A 24013-nucleotide genomic window follows, 5' to 3' on the forward strand; every position below is an offset into this window, starting at 1 on the left:
ATTGTTGACTTACTGGATTTATCACATGGTTGAAGTATTTTTTATAATGTAAAGTATTTAAGGGAACAGGGAGCCACAGGACAGTCTTTATTTTTAATAGGTCTTTATTGGAGTATAGGTACTTCACATAATGGTGTTAGTTTCTGTTGAGTAACAAAGCGAATCAACCATATGCATACACCTGGCCCCATATCCCCTCCGTCTTCAGCCTCCCTCCCATCCTCCCTATCCCACATCTCTAGGTCCATCACAAAGCACGGAGCCATTCTCCCTGTGCTATGCTGCTGCTTCCCACCAGCCAACTATTTTACATTCGGTAGTATATGTATGTTGATGCAATGCTACTGTCACTTTGCCCCAGCTTTACCCTCCCACCCCATGTCCTCAAGTCTATTTTCGATGTCTGTCTCTTTATTCCTGCCCTGCAACTAAGTTCATCACTTCCTTTTTTTTTTCGATTCCATATATATGTGTTAGCATACAATATTTGTTTTTCTCTTTCTGACGTACTTCGCTCTATATGATAGACTCTAGGTCCATCCACCTCGCTACAAATAACTCAATTTTGTATCTTTTTATGGATGAGTAATATTTCACTGTATATATGCGCCACATCTTCTTTATCCATTCACCTGTCGATGGACATTTAGGTTGGTTCCATGTCCTGGCTATTGTAAATAGGGCTGCAATGAACATTGTGGTACATGACTCTTTTTGAATTATGGTTTTCTTACGGTATATGCCCAGTAGTGGGATTGCTGGATCATATGGTAGTTCTATTTTTAGTTTTTTAAGGAACCTCCATACTGTTCTCCATAGTGGTTGTATCAGTTTACATTCCCACCAACAGTGTAGGAGGGTTCCCTTTTCACCACACCCATTCCAGCATTTATTGTTTCTAGATTTTTTTGATAATGGCCATTCTGACTGGCGTGAGGTGATACCTCATTGTAGTTTTGATTTGCATTTCTCTAATAGTTAGTGATGTTGAGCATCTTTTCATGTGCCTCTTGGCCATCTGTATGTCTTCCTTAGTGAAATGTCTATTTAGGTCTTCCACCAATTTTTAACTGGATTGTTTGTTTTTTTGATATTGAGCTCCATGAGCTGTTTGTATATTTTGGAGATTAAACCTTTGTTGTTTCATTTGCAAATATTTTCTCCCATTCTGAGGGTTGTCTTTTTGTCTTGTTTATGGTTTCCTTTGCTGTGCAAAAGCTTTTAAGTTTAATTAAGTCCCATTTGTTTATTTTTATTTCCGTTTCCCTAGGAGGTGGGTCAAAAAAGATCTTGCTGTGGTTTATGTTAAAGAGTGTTTTTCCTATGTTTTCCTCTAAGAGTTTTATAGTGTCTGGTCTTACATTTAAGTCTTTAATCCATTTTGAGCTTATTTTTGTGTATGGTGTTAGGGAGTGTTCTAATTTCACTCCTTTACATGTAGCTGTCCAGTTTTCCCAGCATCACTTATTGAAGAGGCTGTCTTTTCTCCATTGTATGTTCTTGCCTCCTTTGTCATAAATTAGGTGCCCATATGTGTGTGGGTTTAGCTCTGGGCATTCTGTCTTGTACCATTGACCTATATTTCTGTTTTTGTGCCAGAATCATACTTTCTTGATTACTGTAGCTTTGTGGTATAGTTTGAAGTCGGGGAGCCTGATTCCTCCAACTCTGTATTTATTTCTCAAGATTGCTTTGGCTATTTGGGGTCTTTTGTGTTTCCATACAAATTGTAAAATTTTTTGTTCTAATTTTGTGAAGAATGCCAGTGGTAGTTTGATAGGGATTGCATTGAATCTGTAGATTGCTTTGGGTAGTATAGTCATTTTCACAATATTGATTCTTCAAATCCAAGAACATGGTATATTTCTCCATCTGTTTATATCATCTTTGTTTCTTTCATCAGTGTTTTATAGTTTTCTGAGTACAAGTCTTTTGCCTCCTTAGTAGGTTTATTCCTAGGTATTTTATTCTTTTTGTTGCTGTGGTAAATGGGAGTGTTTCCTTAATTTCTCTTTCTGATTTTTCATTGTTGCTGTATAGGAATGCCAGAGATTTCTGTCAATTAATTTTGTATCCTGAAATCTTACCACATTCATTGATTAGTTCTAGTAGTTTTCTAGTGGCATCTTTAGGATTTTCTATGTATAGTGTCATGTCATCGGCAAACAGTGACAGTTTTACTTCTTCTTTTCCAATTTGTATTCCTTTTATTTCTTTTTCTTCTCTGATTGCTGTGGCTAGGACTTCCAAAACTATGTTGAATAAGAGTGGCGAGAAGGCCAGTCTTTTCATGGAAATGCCTGGAGGTGTGTATAGTGAAAAGGCAGGGGCCTCAAAAGCTGAAAGAAAGGGCAAAAAGAGGGGACAAAAAAGTAAAAATCTATAGTCCTTTATATTCTTTTTTTTTTTTTTTTTTTTTTTGCGGTACGCGGGCCTCACACTGTTGTGGCCTCTCCCGTTGCGGAGCACAGGCTCCAGACGCACAGGCTCAGCGGCCATGGCTCATGGGCCTAGCCGCTCCGCGGCATGTGGGATCTTCCTGGAGGGGCATGAACCCATGTCCCCTGCATCGGCAGGTGGACTCTCAACCACTGAGACACCAGGGAAGCCCTAGTCCTTTATATTCTAATGACATGACACATACCAGAGGCTAGCTAAAAATCTAGAGAAACCAACAATCCTAGTTTACTGGGACTATTATGAAGGGTGGATTCCTTGCATCTGGGACTTGGACTTGAGACTTTCAGTTTTAAAATCAGGACAAGTTGGTCACCCTAGATGAAACTAAGAGCTTTTTCCCTTGCTACTTATATATTTGATAATCTTCCCTTTTATTTCTTTCATATCTACTTCTAGAAGTAAAAGCCCTTAAAAAATTATAAAATAGCTTTGTTTGTTTGGAAAACATTAGACGGAGGAGAACCTTTGAGACTAATCTGTTCTTTGGTAGAACTGGGAGAAGAGCAAGTAGATACTACTGGTGGTGACAAGAGGTGATGATGAAGGGTAATACAATCCTGGGAAGAAGGAAAGGAGAGTAAGAGAATTTCTGTGTTCTACTAGCATTTAAATTCATTTGCATTTCAAGGACACAACCTTGAAATAGTACTGTGCTGTTGAGACCATCTGGACTGTACATGTGACTGAACCCCAGGAAGGCCTCTATATAAACTTAAGATTCTGTAGGGTTGGTGTGGAGATCTACTCATCTTGTGGCTGCCCAAGACAAGCCTGGTATGTAAGTTCCCTTGTGTATTAAAACTGCCACCTGCCACTCTGAAGTGGCCTGTCTCTTTCTTGGTCTGTCCCTGCCTCCTGTGTATGGGGGCCAATGTCAGATTTCACCTGGGAGCTCTGAAGGTTGTAAACCAACACATTTATTATGGTTACTGATATATTTGTATTTATTTATATCATTTTATTTTGAGCTTTTAATTTACTCAGTTATTTCTATACATAATATTTCTCTTTTTTGGTAGTTTTTGTTTTTTCTTCTTAATAAATTTGGATCTTATAGCTTTAAGTTCTTTTTTAGCTTTAAGTTTTATTCTCAGGTACAAGCCTGGGAATAGTTTTTTGTTAAATTCTGTCTGTGGAATTTCTCTGTCCTTGTCAATAGTACCATTTCAAACCCCACACCTGTGTGGGAAATTTTCATAAGAGACATTTTAGTATCTTTTCCTTGAAATCCCAAGGCTCTTGGCTAAGACTGGTAAATGTCCCAGAGAGCCAAAAGATCAGTAACTCCATACCAGTCATTTCTACTTCTTTCTTTAATTTTGGCCACTGAAGATCTCCTTAATATATCTTGCTCAGTTATATGATTCAAAGAATATTTGTTATATTTTATCCAGTTTTCTAAAGTTTTTTGTAGTGAGATTGTTGTTGGTTTACAATATCTGATGCATCTTTTTGACCAAAATGGAGCTACTTTAATTTGTATTTTTACCTAGCTCTGTAAGTAAAGATAAATAATTCACAATTAATTATGACCAAAATAAGAGTAATTTGTACTTCAGGAGAAAAAAATAAAACCTAATGTTTAGCCTTTTTTTTTTTTAAATAAAGAAGTGTATTCTGGGCTTTGGCTCAGAGGCTGTTTATGGAATATATGTAGTGAGGCTTAGTCATACCAATTCCCTTTCACTCTTGGTTCCTTTCCCTGTTACCATCATCTTCTGTCACTTCTGCTCAAGTCCTGCACTTGCTCATGCATGATATGAAAAATGAGGACTGGAGTTTTGGTATGAAGAAAAGGAAATGCTAAGAGAAAATCTAATGAAATTAGAAAGGAGAATTCCTCTGGCCACCTACGTATATATCTGTATCTATATATGTATATGCGTGTGTGTATATGTATGTCAGAGATAGATAGAGATACATATGTATGTATTATATATGCAGGCATGTGTTTCAGTGATGTTATTGGAACTCAGGAATTTCATTGCTAAAATAATTTTCTGTGCCCGGAGTCGGTACCTACTTGCATTTGTTTTCATAATTATTTCTATAATTGGTTCTACAAGTAAATACAGAAATAGCTGGCTTATTCCTACTACCTGCTTATAGAGATATACAGAGAAGTCAGTAATACATATCTAATTTATTCTTCACTTCATTTTCTAACAAATAATATGATCACAATACTGGAATTATCTCCAATTTAGTATTCTGTTCCTGCATTCAAATACCGGGATTATTTTTTAGAAAATAGATGCCCTTTATGAGAATTAAATGGTCAGATATAGAGAGGTGGATGGCTAATTGTAAATGCTATTTGAATAAATTTGCATATGAAAAGTCTTCAGAAAACTTCTTTTAAGAAAAAAAATATATATAGGTGCATGTGCTACCCATAAACCATTTTATTTGGGATGACTCCATTCTCACACTTGTGCCAGCAACTCCAGAGTCAAAACAAAAGTTCTAAAGTTTTTGATAGGATCTTCTTTCTTCTCCATCAATTATACACTTAGTATACACTTAGTATACACTTAGTTATCTGTTTTATGTGGAAGGATTTCCATATTTTGTGGATGCCATTCTCAGGAGCTGATCAAAATGCAGAAGAAAAAAAGGGAATGGAAAATATATTTGACAAAAAGGAAGGGAGGGAGGAAAGAAAGATAGAAAATATGGATAAACAAAGTTAGTGAATTAGATGAAAATGTTAGAAATTACAGATAATTGAAAATATTTCTGGTACTATTCAATAGAATTAGAGATTTTGGTTGGTCCTGTTCTTTGGCAATTCCACTCAAGTGAAAGAAAATCTTTGTTGACATATCCCTGGAACAGATATCAATGAGAACATTCCCTGCTAAACATTTTCTTCTAATGGGATTTTCTTTGTTAAATTTTGGTTGTCTTTTGAATGAAACAGGAGACTACCATCTGATCATTATTCTCAGGAAGCCATCCATCCCTGAAGTTCCTAGCCCAGCTATATTTGCGTTATGTCTGGCACAGAAGAGCAAGGCAACAATAAATTCCAGGGTGCTTACCACTGACATTTTTTTGCTTCCTTATCTACAAGTGCCAGCCTCAACCAACCAGTATGTAAAGTCCACACTCTATTTTTTAAGGAAATCAAAGTCATATAGGTTGCCAGATATTAATAATTATATCTAAACTCAATTAAATACAAATTCATTTTTATTAGTATTTCTGAAGGTACTTCCATAATGATATCTTATTTACTCATGCTAAAACACTTTGGTAACTTTGACCCTTGTAGGGGAAAGTGTCCACTAATGACCTGGTTGTAGACTCAATGATCAACACATGTTCAATTACTATTATTTTACTTTAGGATCTTCCCTGAATCACAATTTAAATATATATATATATTTTTTTTCTTAATTATGTGTTATACCGTTGTTCTTCCTGTGAAAAGAACTGTAGAGGGTTGGAATAAAGAACACATAATTTTGAAGATGAAATATCACATTCTAGGTTTAGGCACAAAGAATCTAATAAAGTTCTCCCTCTCACCAAATGAAGAAACATTGCTTTTATTTTAAATATCCACATTAAAATGTTTACATCTGTAATTTAAAATTTAATTATTCAGTTCAATGGTACTTTTTCTGGATATTTAATATGTTATATGAAAACAATAAGAAAGTCTTTAATAAAATAGATGGATAGCCAAGTTATAATCATCTAGGGAAAAAAGAAAAGAAACTCAGGGGCTTCCCTGGTGGCGCAGTGGTTGAGAGTCCGCCTGCCAATGCAGGGGATGCGGGTTCGTGCCCCCGTCCGGGAGGATCCCACATGCCGCGGAGCGGCTGGGCCCATGAGCCATGGCCGCTGAGCCTGCGCGTCCGGAGCCTGTGCTCCGCAACGGGAGAGGCCACAGCAGTAAGAGGCCCGCATACTGCAAAAAAAAAAAAAAGAAAAGAAACCTGATATGAGCAATTGCACAGAATTATTTGCCAACATTTTGAAGCCCAAAGTGATTGTGGGCCCAGAAGGAGAATGAAGGATGAGATATTGTGAATGTGTAATACACCTGCATGCTTCATATAGGCAGTCTGATCTGACATAATTAATTGGCCAGAAGTAAAAAAAAATTACCAACAAGGCAATAATATCATTTCTTTCTACATAAAGAGATTTTTTTTTTTTCTAAGATTATGCTACTAATGTCAGCCTTGCTGCTGGGGTGACCATGTTCATGGTTGAAGGCAAATGCGTCACTGTTCTTCAAAACACTGATTTCAGACATATGCAGTGCTAATTAGAGGTCTAGTAAGTATTATCACCTTTCCATACAAAATTCAAGCCTGCAAAAAAAAATGCTTTTTTTAAATATTACAACAAAAGAGAAAATGCATTCCCATATGGTATAAAAAGTATTAAAGAACTTGCCTAAAAAGTCATTTATCAAGAGAGGAAATTTTCTTCAATTCCTTAATTTGTTTTTTCATGAAACTAAAGTGTTTCATTCATAATAGATATTAATAGTCCTTTAAAATTAAAGCTTTATTGGCAGAAACAGGTGCCATGCAACTATTCTTTTAAATGACAGAAGATGGTTATAAGGTACAGAATATGGTGGGAAAACCTAGAAAAAGAAGACGCATTCCTTCTTTGGGCATCAAGACAAGCTTCACTGAGAGACGTTATTTGAGGTGGACCTAAAGATTGGGTAGAAAGAATATTGAGGCTGAAGAAAAGGGGCAAATTAAAATATTGTTAAAGGAAAGAAAGTACATGTTTAACATAGGGTGTGAGGACACGGCACAAGGGAAAATAGTGGGAGATCAACCTGAAAAATAGGAGGAGAATGTATTGGAGAATTTGGGGAGAGAATGTTAGGGAGAATAGGAGAAGCTGACTAAAGCTGCTGAGCACTGTGATAAATACTATAGCTTTTTTCTGTATAGACAATAGAGATAATTTTTGAGTTCAGTGAACTAATTTATATGGCATTATCAGAGCTGCGTATTTGGATAAGTGTGTCATGATTGCATTCATGTCAGAACCAAGATTGTATTATACAGGAGACTCTGTATTTCTGCCTACCTTTTAAACTTGAACACCAGAAGAAAATGTTGTGAAATATACATATGCCAGTGTGTGTATTCAAAAGATTTTGAAAAACAACCAGTTATCTAATTTGGACCTAATATAGTGGGGATGAAACACTTTCATCTAAAAAGACTAAACGATTTAGATCAGATAAGGTATTTTCATTGCTTACTTAGTTTTGCTTCTGTATATAAATTCACAGTATGTGCTTTAAGACAATTTGAAAAGTTTGGTAGTTTTTATGATTGTAATATCAAAATATGTTTTTGTTGTTTCAGATGATGGTGCCTGTCAATTAACTGAACTACTGTGGTAAGTTGGTTTTTCTCTTCTCATTCTGCATTGAATGTTTTCCGTTCTAAGATTCAAAGGGATTTATGTCACCTTTAAAACCCATAAAAATGTGAACACTTAAATGGATTGAAAGTCAGGCGTGCCCTAGGGTAGACTGAGCTTTTTTTCAGGGATGTACCCTTACCTTTTTTCTTCTGATCTGAGCCAAAATTGGAAATCACAGAGCCTCCTGTACACATATACCAGGAGCCTAGGAATGGCTACTGTTTTCCAAATGTTTTCCATTTCACTTGTCCCATCTGCTTGCCCAGGGTTGACCCTGAGAAAACATACAAGTGTTCGTGCTATCAGAGGCAGTAGAATGCCTTTTAAAGAAATAATTTTTGAGTAGTTTTAAATTATCTGGAAGTTTGGTAAGAAGAAGCAGATGTTTCTGTTTTCTCCCCTCATTTCATGGAGGTATTAATGATCATGGCCATGATGGACAGGCTGATTCTCATTTTTCCGGTTTCATACCTGATTAAATCATATTGGAAAGCAGAAGTTGAAAGACAGTTGTCTTTGTTATGAATGTACTGTGGCTCCTTTTGGGGATTTCTATTGGGTAATATTACATGTGGGAGAATGAAACATGGTACTACATGTTGTGAAAGATAATAATGATAATAAAATATATGCTGCAATGGTGTGCCCTCAAGAAAGGAAATTTGAAAGAGGTTTTCTCTGGCAATACATTAGATTTTTAAAGATGTTTTGTTTCTTCTCTTCTTTTTCAATTAAAACAAAGAATTTAGTTTTCAACCACATTATGTCAATGGAGATGTTTGTTTTCACAGATGCTTCACTTATTCACACTCTCAATCAAAATCTCTCAATCAATTATGAAAATAGTATCTTGTTGTTAGTTACTGTTTAAGTATTTAGAAGGAATTTTTTATAGTGTTTATATCGATAGTGAAACACCCAACACTTACTGGCACAGATAATTATTTTTGTTTTTTTGCTATTATTCTTAAAAGAAGTGAAAGTAGAAAAGGAATTTGTATCTTAACTTACATAATTGCCTTGGATTATCATGATTGGTCATTGAAAACTAAGATGAGTGGGTGTGGTTTGTATCAATCTAATTCATCTCTGAAGAAGTTGGTACCCTTTTATCTCTATCTTGGAGGAACAAACTGAACATATTTGTATGTTTTTACAATACTGGGAAACTGGTATTTTCATGGACTCTCTGCATTTTCAGACTTACAAGGAGAAGACTTTGCATCAGGACATTACCCATTTTACTTCTTTGAGAGTTTATTGGTTTAGAGTAGACGGAGAAAAAGTTTCACTATTTCCTCTCTTATTCAACTGCAATAAAGAAAAAAATTAATGAAAGTGTGCCTTTGTATATCATCCTGCCGCTGCCTATAAGGCATGGCCACAGAGACAGGCAATTGGAGGAGGGATAACAAGAAATTTGGAGATGAAAGAAAAGTTCATAAACAGCTTGGATAAAAAAGAGGAACGGGCAAAGGTATGGGAAGCTGTATGGGGTTTGATTTAGGGAAGAACAAATGTTGGAGGAAAAAAAATATGTGAGTCCAATGTATACTATACTAATGTTTCTCAAACTTCCATGTGCCTAGGAACCACCTGGGCTATCTTGTTAAAATGTAGATTCTAATCCAGTAGGACTACACTAAAGCTCAAGAATATGTATTTTTATAAATTCTCAAGTAATGCTAAAGCTGCTGGTTCAAGAAACGGCAAGATATTATATAAATAATTTTCTTCTTCTACTCCCTATTCAAGGAATTTCAGTTGTGAGGTGACTTTTCAAGCATTTGATTCGGATTTGATTTTTAGTGCTCTTATTTCACTTTGTAAAGATCAATCTTAAGATTAGAGAAAATTGCCGGTTTTAGTTCAGCCACCCACAAAGAGAACTGGATCTTGCTAGCCCCCAAAGTCTAGCTTCCCTCTCATTAACTGTTTAATCCATGGTAAACTGTGAAGGATTAAAGAAAGTCAATTTGTTTGAGTTAAATAATTTTCAAGTGCATGAAGTATAAGATGTTACAAAACAAGATGCATTTTTAAAACATTGCAGTCCATTCAGAGGCCATAATATCATCACCCTGCAACAGTAAAATTATAAAAAGCAACAATGGTCATGGGGGTTGGAGTCCTAACCCTAATATAAGTAAACATTACCAGCATTGCTGTGCTTGAAAGTACTTGACTTTTGCATTGAAAATGCAGTACAGTGTTCTATGGATATTATGAATGTTAGCTAGTCTAATAGTTAAGCTTATTCAGATTCCATGGAGATTATCAAGAAAGCAGGATAGAAATCAGACTAGGCAAGGTGGGTCAGTAGCCCTGAATAATAAGCCAAGAATTCCTTGTCCAGTGGTGTAAGGAAATCTAAAGGACGTTCTGGAACCTGGGTTCTCCTAGGAGCCTGGAGAAGGCCATGGAAGGAGAAGTTCTAAAATCAATCTGAAGTTTTCTGCTCTCTTTCCTCGAAATGAGTGTGTCTCCACCCCAACTACATGTCAGAACCACCCGAGGATTTGAGAAAAAATAGTTACCACCTGGACCCACCTCAGAACAATTAACGCAGAGTTTCCTGGATGGAGCCTGGCATCCAAAGATTAATGGTCCAGCTTCCTGGTGATTCCATGGGGAACTGGAGTTGAGAACCAATGCCCTACATTAAGACCTGAGATTTGTATTTTTAACACACTGTCAATGTTACTGCTCCATGGACCACACTTTGAGTAGCAAGGGCCTACCAACCCCCATAAGTTTTTCCTCACATTCAGGAGAGGCAGTATCACTGACTGAGGAGCAGTTGCCTTCTCTCTAAGTATGGGGGGAGAGAAGGGAGAAGCAAAAGAAGAGAAGAGACATCCAAATGGCATGTGGTGTGAACCCTGGGTAGAATATTCAACTCCTCACCTGATTGGATTTGAAGGGCAAAAGAAAAATCCCTGTACTCCAAAATATCTTACCTAATCATATCATAGCGTGCTTAAACTTGCACTATTAAAATTAATTTGATTTTAGTGCTTTCCTAACTTGACTGTGCAAACATTATCCTTTGGTACAATTGTTATAAATATAGAGAATTGAGGAAGAGAGTGAATTGGGCAGGAATCGGAATTTTATTGATCATCCGATGGTTCTAAGTGAGAACAGAGCTTGGAAGCCATTGTTTTAGACCACACACTGCATTCTTTCCTGGCTTTCTTTCAATATGTAAACATATTCCTCTTCTTTAAATTAGTATTTTATATGTACTATTCCGCATAACAATAGAGCTCAACATAACAACAAAATAATAATGATCAATACTAGGTATTATACGATGCTTACTATTAGTCAGGTACTGATCTGAGAGTTTCATATGCCCTAAAAAGTCTTAGATAATATATACTATTGTTATCCACTTTACATCTAAGGCAAGTGGGGAACAAAAATGTTAAATTTTCCAAGTTCACATAGCTGGTAAATGGTAGAACTGGGATTTTCCGGTGTAAGATATTCTGGCTCCAGAACCCATGCTCTGCTAAACTACTTATCAACTGTCAATTGATTAATGTATTTAACAAGTGTTTCTAGAGCACATTCTAAGCACGAGGTGGTAGGAATAGAGCAGTAAGCACTACAAAATGTATGTCTTTATGAAAATTCCTTTTTCATGGGAGGCTCTTGTTTTTAGAATAGCCAGAATTCTTTAAAAGACAGTATTCATGGCAAGACATGGGTTCAAATGTGACTATTCCATTTACTTTCTGAGTGATCTTGCTAAACCTCTTGATCTCTGTAGTAAACTAATGAAATAATGTGAAGGGATGTCTAAATGAGTTACTTTCATTGCTTTGCATCATCACTGACCGTAAAGAAAGAAGTTTTGCCTGTATATGAGGCTTAAAAAATGTCTTAGTTGGGAAAGATTGATTTTTATTATGTCAGTAGACACAAAGAGCATCGTGAAAGCATTAGATAGCAGGAAGGTGTTTGTGGCAATGTTAGCGATGTTGGTATTGGCATCGGTGTTAGCGGTGATGATTGTCATAGTGGTGGTGATGGTTGAGGTGATGAAATTGATCACAAAAATTGCTGTTCATTAAGCGCTTACAATGGCTAAGGCATTGCATTAAATTCTTTATTTTTATTACTTTATTTTTTTCCATTTCACAATCTTATGAGGTCATATAATTATTGTTATAATGTAGAGCTGGAAAATGTGAGGATTAGAAAGCTTCAACAATTAGCCCAAGTTGTATAGCTAAACAAGTAATGGAACCTGAATTTGATCCAAGATATGTCAATTATCTATTTCTGTGTAACAAACCACCCTAAATCTCGGTGGCTTAAAATAACCATTTGGTATTCCTCATGATTCTGTAGGTTTACTGGGCAGTTATTCTGCTCCGCCTGAAGTTGGCTGGGGTCACTTATGTGGCTACATTCAAGTAGGCACTTAACTGGAGGTCTCAGTTTTTCATGTGTCTCCTCTTTCTACATGATGAGTCATCCTCCAGACGCTCTCCACGTGACCTTCATCTCTAGTAGAATAGCTTATACTTTCACATAGCATGCAGCTCAATTCCAGGGGGTGTTCCAAGGAACAAGCCACGCTGCAAGTGCCTCACTTTGCATCATGCTTGCTAAATTCTCATTGGTCAAAACAAATGTCCAAACCCAAAGCCACTGTAGGAAGGAATAAAACCAGTGCACAAATATCTCGAGACATGGTTCAGTCTCCCATACCAGATAATGGCTGACTCCAAGACCCACTGTGCTTTTAATTACTATAGCGTGTTTCCTCCCTGGAGATATTGAAAGTGAACATTGGAAAAAAACAGACCACACAGTATTGTTGAAGAATCACCATAGGTAGACTTGACCTGGGATTCCAACAATAATGAGTAAATTTAATTATTCAAGAGGAAATTTATTATACAACACTCAATTTTGAGCTGGATGGCAAGGTTCAAAGTTTGAGAATTCAGAGCTTTTGAAAGTCTGATTACCAAATAGGATCATGACGTAGTTGGCAAAATTGTGAATATTTACAAACTGGACTTCTACTCTTGCCCTAATGTAGAATCTCATTGTCACAAGTACACTTATGCATTTGAGTAAACAACAGGAGGAACAGTGATAATATTGTGTCTACTTAGGTTACCAAATAGGATCTTAGTTGAATCCTCAAGGGTGATCCCAAAAGCATGCAGAAAATACCTGAGTCTGAAAGAGTCAGATGGCAAAAGACACCTGCTGTTACCAATGACCCATCTATAATGCAGAGCAACCTCTTACCGTGAGGTTGTGAATAACTTTGGATTTTGAACAGGCTTGTGTCCCAGTGGGCCTGTCAGGATGAATTAGTTAGAAAACAGACATCCTGCTTATCTAGAACCTTATTATTGTGGTCATTAATTTTCCCAACCTATTGTACCACACTTTCCTCACTTAGGGCCAAGGAGATTCTTGAATGTGCAGCAAGACCAGAATAATATAGAGTGTTTTGCCTCACTGCTTTCAAGCTGTTCTGTTATTGTTGTTTAGGAGCTCCATAGAGAGCATCTGTCTTTAGGATTATAAATTTGGTACTTTTTACCAGCTCTAAATTTTCTCTAATGCTTAAGAGTAGTTGGATCAACAGCCTACTCCCATCATTTAGAGACAAATAATGTGCAAAACTGAGTGAACTCAATATGATCACCACTCAAGGCTTCTCCCTGTGAACTAAAGTCTTCTTTAAATTTTGAAATAACTTCTAAATAAGAAGGCAAAAAGAAGCAAAAGCATGTGTGAGAAAACATGTTTTTTACTTTTTCTTGGCACGAAATGCAAGTGTAGTAGCATCCCCCTCTGTCATAAGTAGAAGTAGGATCCATTCCCATGTTCTTCCAGGAGTTCTGTTTTACTAGTCAGTAAAAACTGAATCCATATTGCTATAAATGGAAGATAACTAACGCCCTAATATATTAAGTAGGGATTTCTAAGTTGCACCAACAAAATAATTGGGTGCATGTACAAATGAGGATTCACATGTACAGAATTCAAATTTTGTGTATGCAAAACAGATAATTGTGCAATCAAATAGGTGACTTTGATTAAAATCATTGTATATGCAAATTCACCACTTGCTGAAGCAGTCATATTTTGACACATGCATCCATAATTTGTGGTTTCTAATATAAGGTAGTTTCATGGCAGAAATAGCCTTACCTATTGGATCTCATGTTTTACGTATTAGCCAAATACTGCTTTTTAAATTTTTTCTTCCTTTTTGGTAATCATATTACTATCATTTTAAAGTGACATTTCTCCTTGTATCAATAGCACTTTAACATTTCTGAAAATTAGATAGATTTAAAAATCAATTAGAACATTTAATGTAGTCTCTTATTTAGCCTTACAGTAGCCCTCAACTTAATGGTGCATTTTACAGTAAAGAACATCTTATAATAAAGATATTTTGATAAGCAACATCTTGCAATCTGTACCACCTTATCACAAATCTCATTTTGTTATCATAAACAGTAGCAACACACACTGATATTCTCATATTATATGTCAGGCACTTACCTTTCACAGCCAGCAGATTTAGCGTATTTTAAGGATGAGGAAACTGACACATAAATCACATGGCTCTCTCAGGGTCACAAAGCAACGGCATGGCAAAGCTAGGAAATTCAGAACCCGGTAAGAGTGTGGCTGCTGTCCTCCTTAAAAGCAGCACGAACTCTGCTTCAGTTGCTCCTTTAAGGCAGTCGTGACTGTCTGAGAAGTTGCAGTGAGCCCTACTTGCACAGGAATGATCTCTCCTTTCTCTTCTCTCTTTCTTCTTTGCTTTTCTCTCACTTTCTTACTTCTCTTTCATCTCTCCTCTAAAGACTCTAGGACAGTAGAGAACCTGGAGAACTGGAGGACAGAATCTCCCATTGACTGGTTGCAGGCCAGTGTTTCAGGGAGCTCAGGAATTTGTTTCCCTGTGTCTCCTGATCACCATATAAAAAGCAAAAATCTAAGCATGCTGTATTCCAGTTTCACATGGCCTTTGCTCAAAACCCTCCAACTTCTCCTTAATCTTATTTAGGTTGAAAGCTAAAGTCCTTACAAGGGCCTTAAGAGTTACTCATGATGTGGCCTCCTCTCAGACCTGGTCTTCTGTCTCTGTCCCCCTTTGTTACTTGTTCAAGCTAATCCCGCTTCCCTGCTCTTCCTGGAACCTGGTAAGCAATGTCAGGGCTGAGGTCCTATGTACTTGTTTCCCTTCTTGGAATGCTTTCCCGATGTACAGCAGGTGGTTTCCCCTTGTGACCGTTAAGTCGCTGCTCGAATGTCATCTCATCACAATGCTCTTCTCCCTCACCTCTGCCTCTTCTTATCCCACTTAATCTAGTTTCTTTTGCTTCCAGAGCACCTACCCACCACATCTATTATAAAGGTGTTTATTTGTCTAACTTTTCCTACTACAATCTATAGAAAGTATAAGACAGTGGCTTTGGATGGAATGTTCCCTGTTGTATACCCTAACCCTGGTACAGAGTAGATGCTCAGTAACTAATTGTTGCACAAACTAATAGTTGCATAGTTTTCTTATGCGAGGATTCCCTGCTTAGCTGTTTTCAGAATGAATGCACGAGAGGTGCAACACAAAATAATTTTCTTTACAGCAGTGATACACATAAAGACGTGTTTGTCAATGGTTCCTATGTCATGTTACATGAAACAAGCAAAAGAAGGTGGAACAGAAAGATGTGGTGGGTAGGTGCTCTGGAAGCAAAACAAACTAGATTAAGTGGGATAAGAAGAGGCAGAGGTGAGGGAGAAGAGCATTGTGATGAGATGACATTGGAGCAGCGACTTAACGGTCACAAGGGGAAACCACCTGCAAGTCATGATAAATGATTACAAAATATGATCAAAGTTTTATTATTTTAGGGAGCACAATAAAATCAATAGCTAGATGTTATACTGCTTACTATGTGTCAGCCCTATTTTACATGTTATACATATAAATTTAATCCTCACAACAACCTTACAATGCAAATACTATTATATCCATTTCACAGATGAGAATGCTGCGGTACTGAGAGTTTAAGTAACTTGACCAAAGTCACAGAGAATTCTATAGCTTCACATTACGGTATTTTCACATTGCAATTGATTGTTCAATAGTAACTCTCCCTAATGATCCGGATTAAGTTTCCCACTTTCAGATATCTTCTTTTCCACCAAGAGTAGCAATATTATCACATCCCTTTATACTCTTTGTCTAAGAAAGCCTGTTTTTAATTGATTCTTTCTAATGTCTCAGAAACTATCTTGGACGAATTAACAAATGTATTAATATACACATGCTACACACTTTCCTGGATTAACACCTATAATTACAGGAATAAAATATTTCATTTTATCTTCTCTTATGGCAGTTTTAGCCTATCACATTTAAGCCTTTCATGTTAAAATGCATTTGTTGAATCATGTTTCTTCATAAACCTGTAAATGAGAACAAGCCTGTGATTGAAAGCTAGTTTTGCAGTGAAGCCGTAGAATTATTTACAGTCACCTTTCTTTAATACCTAATTGGATTGATGCTTAAAACTAAGGTAACTTTATGTACTAGTTTGCTCGCACCATCCCAGTTCATGTCTATTTTCCAAGTATAACCATATATAGATAGATAGATAGATAGTTATTAATAATTGCATCTACTTTCACTTTCGAAACTGTCTCCAAAATGTCTAGCACAGACAACAAATTTTATGTTCACCTATTTAAAGCAGATATGTGATATTACCAAAAGTCTTTATCCTGGGGGTAAAAAAAAAAGGGGGGGGGATAATTACATATCCTCAATAAATTTCTTTTAATTTCAAAAGTAATCACTAAATTAAAATCCGGGGTGGGGGGGAATAATACATGCTCACCAAAATGAGACACACTAGGCCTGAACTGTTCTTCTACTTGCTTAGTAGAAATTCCCTCAACTAATCTGACCAAACAACTTGAATTATTAAAAGAATTAATCTTTGCTAGAAAGGATAAAGCGTTAACTTTATTGCTCTAGGTCTTTACTAGATTTCACGTAAACACATACTGAAGGCATTAGCTGAAATATTGTGTTCCATTTACTGTTCCACGAAATTCATTCAAATGTAAGCCTCTTCTTTGGCCATGCTGGCTTGTACAAAGGGAAAAATCAAATTCCCAATCATCCTCAGCACCTAGACTCATACCAAAGTCTTTAGCACCTCCTGGCATTGAATAAGCACATAGCCAGAATGTCTTCTGCTATTTCCCAGTTTAGCTCTATTGAGACACAAATTCTTGGAAGGCCCAGCCTGTAGATTTCACATGAAGAGTTTTTTTTTTTCTTTTCTCCTTTTAGAAGAAGGAAATCTTTTCTGTACTGGGGCTCAGGAGCCTGAGACAGCCACTCAGTTCCCTTATATTTTATAATATCCTGAAGAATATAGCCAACTGTTCATGAAGCCTCAGACCTATAACCTACTTTTCGCCTTCATTATTTTTTCTTTAATTCAGAGCGCCTAATTAAGAAATGAACACAGAAACGTTAATCACAATATTTGTGTATTTTTTACATGCAAATTTTTAATTGTATCATTTGAGAAAAGGTTTTCATTTTTTCTTATTATTTTGCTATTTAGAATACATTTTACTGCTATTCTTCTATTCCTCCCCAGATTCTTGCTATGTCCACTGCTATAAAATGTTTGTTAGTCTTCATATTGGTTGACTACTTTCTCAGATGATTGAATCACCTCCAAGAATCTCACCACCTCTGTGAAGCCCCCAGTAAGGCTGTTGAAACCACCATTCATTTCCCCCCCCACACACCCTCAGTCATCTGTCAGTTTTATTTGCTGGGATCTTCTCTACTAAAATGTATCACTAGATCTGCCAGGGAGATTTGGAGACCCTGGCTAAGTGCTATACTTCTTTGTTTCGCTGTGAGGCAGACTAGGAGTTTGGTAGCCCTAGGTGATAAGTTGTATGGTGCCTGAGCCTCTATGTGCCTGCCAGAGGTTCACAAACTTCATAGTGGTCACTTAGGATCAGGGAAACATACAAGGTAACTGGCATTGCAAATGTACAGTGGAAGTTATCTTTGTATTACACCTATAAACTTGGGCTCATGTAAGTCACTTTCATCAAAGATCAAGATAGACAAGTACTTTCCAAATTTTTTTCAGCTGGAAGTCTAAAATTTTACCTGAGGTAAGTATTTTTCATAAGGCAAAGAAGGCCACATGGGGCTTCTGAAATTTCTTAAGTTGTCCCAGAAGCAAAAGGATATATATGCAAATGAGGCCCCTCCTGAGTGGTCATAATTGTTTTATGAGACAGCATATTTTAAAAGAACATATGATTGAAATTATCGGTTCAGATTGCCCCTCTGCCATTTGCTTTCTGTGTATCTGGACTATTCACTTTAATTAGAAGGTTGTGTCTTTAAATGAAAAATGCAAATCAAGTGGCATTCACGCCAAATTTGTGTAGATTAAATGGGTTAATGTAAAGCATATGCATAGGAAGGTGCCTGGTTTATTGACTGTTCCCTCACCCAGCATACTGGGAATAATCATTCTCCTTGCCCATATTCACCTTCACTAAGTTTTGTGAAGTCTGAGTGCGCGCGCACGTGCACACACATACACACACACACACACACACACACACACACAGAGTCATGCTCCCGGGTAGCTTGAAGCCCTCTGGGGTGAAATATGTGCTCACTGAAAGAACCAGTAATCTTATTTCACTGCTTTCTTGAAAATATGTACGAAAGGATTGGTTTACTGTGATTACTGACCTAGGTTAGGCTTAGAGCAAAGGCAGAATCTGTAAACATTTTGAGCTACTTGTATAAGATTGTCTAGAACTTCACTTTCCTCTCATTTACCTTACTCTGTGCGCCTATGTCTGAAGGCTGTTTTATCAAAAGGAGGAAAAAAAAACTATATAATTGGGGAGAAAATTGTGTAGAAAAAATGTTTGACTGAAGCCTCTGGCTGTCTCCACAGTGCTTGTGAGTCCAAATGAAAATGGGTGAAAACACTAAACAATTTTAAAGGCTTTCAGACATGGGGATGCTTGTTAAATGAAGACAGAACATGTTGATTCATTATTCTTTTTTATGTCGATAACATGTCTACGTTATGGCATTGTGTTAGAAGATATGCATTTGTTCAACCTATGAAATAGCTTGAGTCAGGAAATAAAATTCCTATCACTCAGATAGCACCTTAGAGAAAAAAAATGTAAATACTTCAAACTTTGAAATACTTTGTTTAGAAAAAGTGATATATTGAACATGCATACATGTTCAGTAAATTGTGAGGGTTACTGTGAGCAGCTTTTTAAACTATTTGAGGGTTTCAGGATGCACAGTTGTTTCAGAGGAACTTTATTTTTTAATGTTACATCCAATGTGGAAATTTTTTTTCAACACTCATCAAATAGAGACACCACTGAGAATCTGGAGCCAATAGTGAAGCATGAACCAATTAGTGATGAGAAAATGCATCATATTGGGAAGTCACAATAGTAGTACTTAGTGATCAAGGAGTTCATTTTATTGTATAGTATTGGCAAACAACTGATAACTAAAAGTTACAAGAAATAGTAACAACCAGGGTGAAAAAGCAATCAATTTTGAAATGTCAAGAAAACTATTTATTTATTTTCTAGGAGTTAGTTTAATTAGAAAAGTTGTTATAAGTGCCAAAACCCTGGAAGGAACATATTTTATAAGTTAAATGGAAATGTGCTAGATTCTTATTGCAAGAACTCAAAAGACTAGCTTCAACATACTAGGTGATCAGTGTCAGAGTCATACACAGATGATGTTTCTACATTGAATAAGCTCTTTGGTTGGAGCCGTTTGACCCAGAGAAATGCCTAGTCTTTTGTTCAGATATCATCTTTTCATACCCAAGATAAACGGGACACAGATTCTTATAATATGCAACATGGGAAGTTGAAAATCCTGATAAATCTAGGTTTAGTTATTATCTTCTATGCCAACTAGATAAGTGACCTTGGACAAGTAAACTACTGAGATGTATGTTCTTTATCTGCAAAATGTATATGTCTATGATCAAAATAATGTATATAAAAAGTTGGTTAAATGCCTCATACTTTGAATTCAATGTGCTCTGACTACGATGTGGTTGTTTGCCAAATATATCCACTATGCAGGTTTATACTTATTTAACTTTTTGTGAGTGAATGGGGCCTTGATATTAGTTCTGGCCAATATACTGTGAACAGAGTGAAATATCACCTTGGGGACAAATATTTAATTGTTGTTGCTGGACCCCACAGTATGCTTTCTTTTCTTTGGAACGTGATTGTCAAGTCATTGACAGCAGCTAAGCTGTATCATTCCTGGTTCTTGAGTGGCCATGGTGAGCCGAACGCCTTTGACTCTGAAATTGTAAGCACAAGGAAGAAATAAATGTTTGAGATTTGGACCTGATTGTTACTGTAGCATAACTTAGCCTATCCTTAGAAATACATTAAGGTCCCTCCTAAAAGCTTATAACTCCTTCATAGAAATAAAAGTAAGCATAAAATGTGTTAATATCTCAATTTGCAATTTCTCCTTGGCCAAGTCATTTGACTTTAACAATGTATTACTTAAGGCATTAAGAAACTCTCAAGCATGGCAATGCCTCCTTCAAATACTCAGGATGTTTAAGAGCAAGTTATTTAAGTTCTCTCACCTTCTTATCCTAAATTTGCTTAGTTGTGTTAGTATTTTTTAAATCATTTCATCCAAGCTCTTTTGAGAATATAAAATGGTGAACTTGTATCTTCAGTGTACACCCTCAGTTTGAGATGAATCTTTAGGCTCTTGTAACTTTTTTCCATCTGTTTAATCTCAAATATTTATCAGTTACTAAATGTATGTAAAGGATTTGGTTCATTGGGAAATACGGTCAACCCTTGCATAATGCGGGGGGTTAGAAGTGCTCACCCTCCGCACAGTTGAGTATAATTTATAGTCTGCCCTCCATATATGCAGTTCCTCCAAATCCGTGGTATTGGATCCACGGATTCAATCAACTGCAGATCGTGTGGTACTGTGATATTTATTACTGAAAAAATCCAAGGGTAAGTGGACCCACACAGTTCAAACCCATGTTGTTCAAGGGTCAACTGTATAAAGAAAATTAAGGCATTTGCTTTGTCTTCAGAGAGTGTATAATCTAGTTGGGGAATAATGCCAGAAATGTACGAAAGTTACAGAATAGCACAAGAATCTGAATCATGCCAAACCACAAAAGACACATATTATCCTTGCAAAAAAGTTGTTTTGATCTGAAATGCAATTCTCAGACTATGGAAATATAAAAACGTTCTGGTGATGATATGGCAGGGAAATTTAAGAATATACTTGACTATCAGAAGGGGTACTGGGCATGATGACTTCTGAGCACATTTCTATTTCAAAAGAAGGAGGTGCACTGTTCATGAAAGTTACAATATTATTTTTAAAATTTTGCTCAGTAGGCACTATCCCACTGTCTCTCATCCATAACCACTTCTGTCACCTGTAGTTAGTTTGCTCCCTTCATCATCTCTCTGCTTCATCTGCCCCTGATATTTGTTCCTTTAACTCTATCACTGTTGATCAGTGGTAAGGCAATATCTGAAGACATTTTGCATACTGATTGATTCCAAAGGCTCTGGAGTCACAGAAAGCTGGAATATGAATCCTGACTCTGCTGGCCATGTGACCATAAGCAAACGTTGTAGTATCTCTGAACTTCTCTTTCCCTATTAATGTAATAGGGTCAATAATAGTGCCATGCTTATGGAGTTGTATTTTGAAACAAGATGATGTATGAAAGGTATTTAGCACATAATAAGTCCTCAGTAAATTAGCTTACATTATTATTTTTTTTTTCTCTGATCTTCACTAGCTGACAAATACATACATTTTAATATATGGTTCTTGCTTGATGAAAATAATTTGTTGAGAATTACAGGAAAACAACTGTGGCATTTTTGATAGAAGGAAAAATTAACAAGATGAGTATTTTTCTTTCATGGAGAATTGCTACTTTATTACTCATATAGCACTTCTACCATCTATAATGAATGCACAAAGACACTGACTTCATATATAGGTGCACACAGAAGTGTATCTTATGTGTGTATGATTACTCAGTAAAAATGTATAATTGGATCAGATTTCTATGTGTTCTATTTCCTTTCAGAATTAAAGAGCCATGTTGACACAGCACAGCCTCAACTTTCTGGCCAAACTCTTCCTTTAGCTTGAGTTTTAGGGGAAAAAATGCTATATTGAGTTCTTTCTAGTTTGTAGACCTGAAATTTGGTCTCCTTGCCCATTTTTTGAAATGTTCTTAGTATCTGTTGAGATGAGATTGCTAAGATCATTACTGAATACTAAAGAATGTATATTCTGCACATTGTGTTCTGTGTATAATGTGATCTTTCACTGGAGACTGGCTTTCTTTTTTCATCCCCAAGTCTATGAGCAAAATGTTACTTCATAATGAGAGACCCAAGGGGTTCTATTTCAGTCTTACAGGCCTATTAAAGGCTTTTGAACATGACTCTATTAATTTTTCTTCCTTTTAAGACTAGATTCATTTTCAAGACATAGACTATTTCATTTCATATCTTAAAGCTCTTTAGTATTTAGGAAATGTTTCTCTTTATTAAATGCCAATTTCAGTAGGATATCAGTAATTAAATACCTACTGTCAAATTTCTTTTAAGCTGAGTTAATGGATTTGGGCTCATAGGTGAAATTTAATTCAGAGTCCTACGCATTATTTAAGTCAATACATTTCATGGAATAATTACATACATATTGTAATTAAAAAGATAATTTGATTAATGGAGGAAGGTTTGCTTTTTAGTAATCACAGATTAAGTTGTTTTACCTGAAGTTAAGTTTTACAACAGGGTGAAACTGAGGCAGCTCAAACCTCAGAAAATTCTCCTGCAACCATGGTTATCTAGCCATTTGACTGCTGGTAAGAAAAGTCTTACATGTCTTATACATATAAGTTATGTTAGAAAAAGAATTTTTAACGTAGACTTTTTTCCAAGCATGTGCACTCAGTAGAGATTATTTAAAGGTTTTCAACAGTGAAATATGAATTACAATCAAGAGGAATCACAGTATAGTGAGATGTTGATATCTAATAATGATAAAATCTTCTTTGAGTAATTTTTTCTTCCTCATGCATTACATTATGAAAATGATTTTATACCACTTCCTTTACAAGAAGAAGCTCCTCTCAATCCTCGCAGACATTTTATTTTGTTTTCATTGTGGTAAAATAGATATAACATACAATTTACTATTTTCTCCATTTTTAAGTGTATAATACAGTGACATTATGTACATTCACATTGTTGTGCAGTTATTATAACTGTGCAACTCCAGAACTTTTTCATGCAAACTGAATTCCATGCATGTGAAACAGCTCCCTATTCATCACTGCCTACTCCCAACCCCGACTAATATTCTTTCTGCCTCTGTGAATTTGACTATTCTATGTATGTCAAGTAAGTGGAATCATAGGATATTTGTCCTTTACTGTCTGGCTAATTCCACTTTGCATAATGTTTTGAAGGTTCATCTATGTTGTAGTGTCAGAATTTTATTTATGTTTAAAACTGAATAGTATTCCACATCTATTCACTGATCAATGGGCATTTGGTTTGTTTCCACCTTTTGACTATTGTGACTCATGCTGCTATGAGCATTGGTATACCAGACATTTAAAACTTTTTTGAGTGTGATATAGTGGACTTCTGATACTGGCCAAACACACACACACACAGACACACACACACACTACAGGGTTAAGTTTGATCATAGGCCTGTATTTAACTTGTGCTGTTATCTTTTTAAATTTCTAGCAATTGAGAGCATGACTATATATCTCTCTGTATATGATACTTTTGCTCATGACATCAATTTCTTTAAGAAATATTTTCTATCATGACAGATTAAATTTTCTTTAATGTCTCCTTTATCATTGTTTTTTCTTTGACAGCCAGTCAGCATATCTATAACATTATTTTTTTTCACGGTGGGTTTTAAGACACTGAAAGCATTTAAGAGACTTGGAAGAATGATGATACATAAGAC

At 36.1% G+C, this 24013-nt stretch overlaps 1 protein-coding gene across 8 annotated transcripts in view; it reads left to right on the top strand.

The window, feature by feature from the left end:
• PTPRD (protein tyrosine phosphatase receptor type D) overlaps positions 1 to 24013 on the top strand; it is a 2000866-nt gene that overhangs the window by 992433 nt on the left and 984420 nt on the right. For all 8 annotated transcript variants that reach the window (XM_029201877.1, XM_029201881.1, XM_029201880.1 and 5 more), the window contains exon 7: positions 7815 to 7848. The gene's annotated coding sequence lies outside the window, so the exon portion shown is untranslated. The remainder of the gene's footprint in view (positions 1 to 7814; positions 7849 to 24013) is intronic.

This window comes from Monodon monoceros, unplaced genomic scaffold, assembly GCF_005190385.1.
Source record: "Monodon monoceros isolate NGI ecotype Baffin Bay Population unplaced genomic scaffold, NGI_Narwhal_1 Super_Scaffold_5, whole genome shotgun sequence".
Lineage (NCBI taxonomy): Eukaryota > Metazoa > Chordata > Mammalia > Artiodactyla > Monodontidae > Monodon > Monodon monoceros.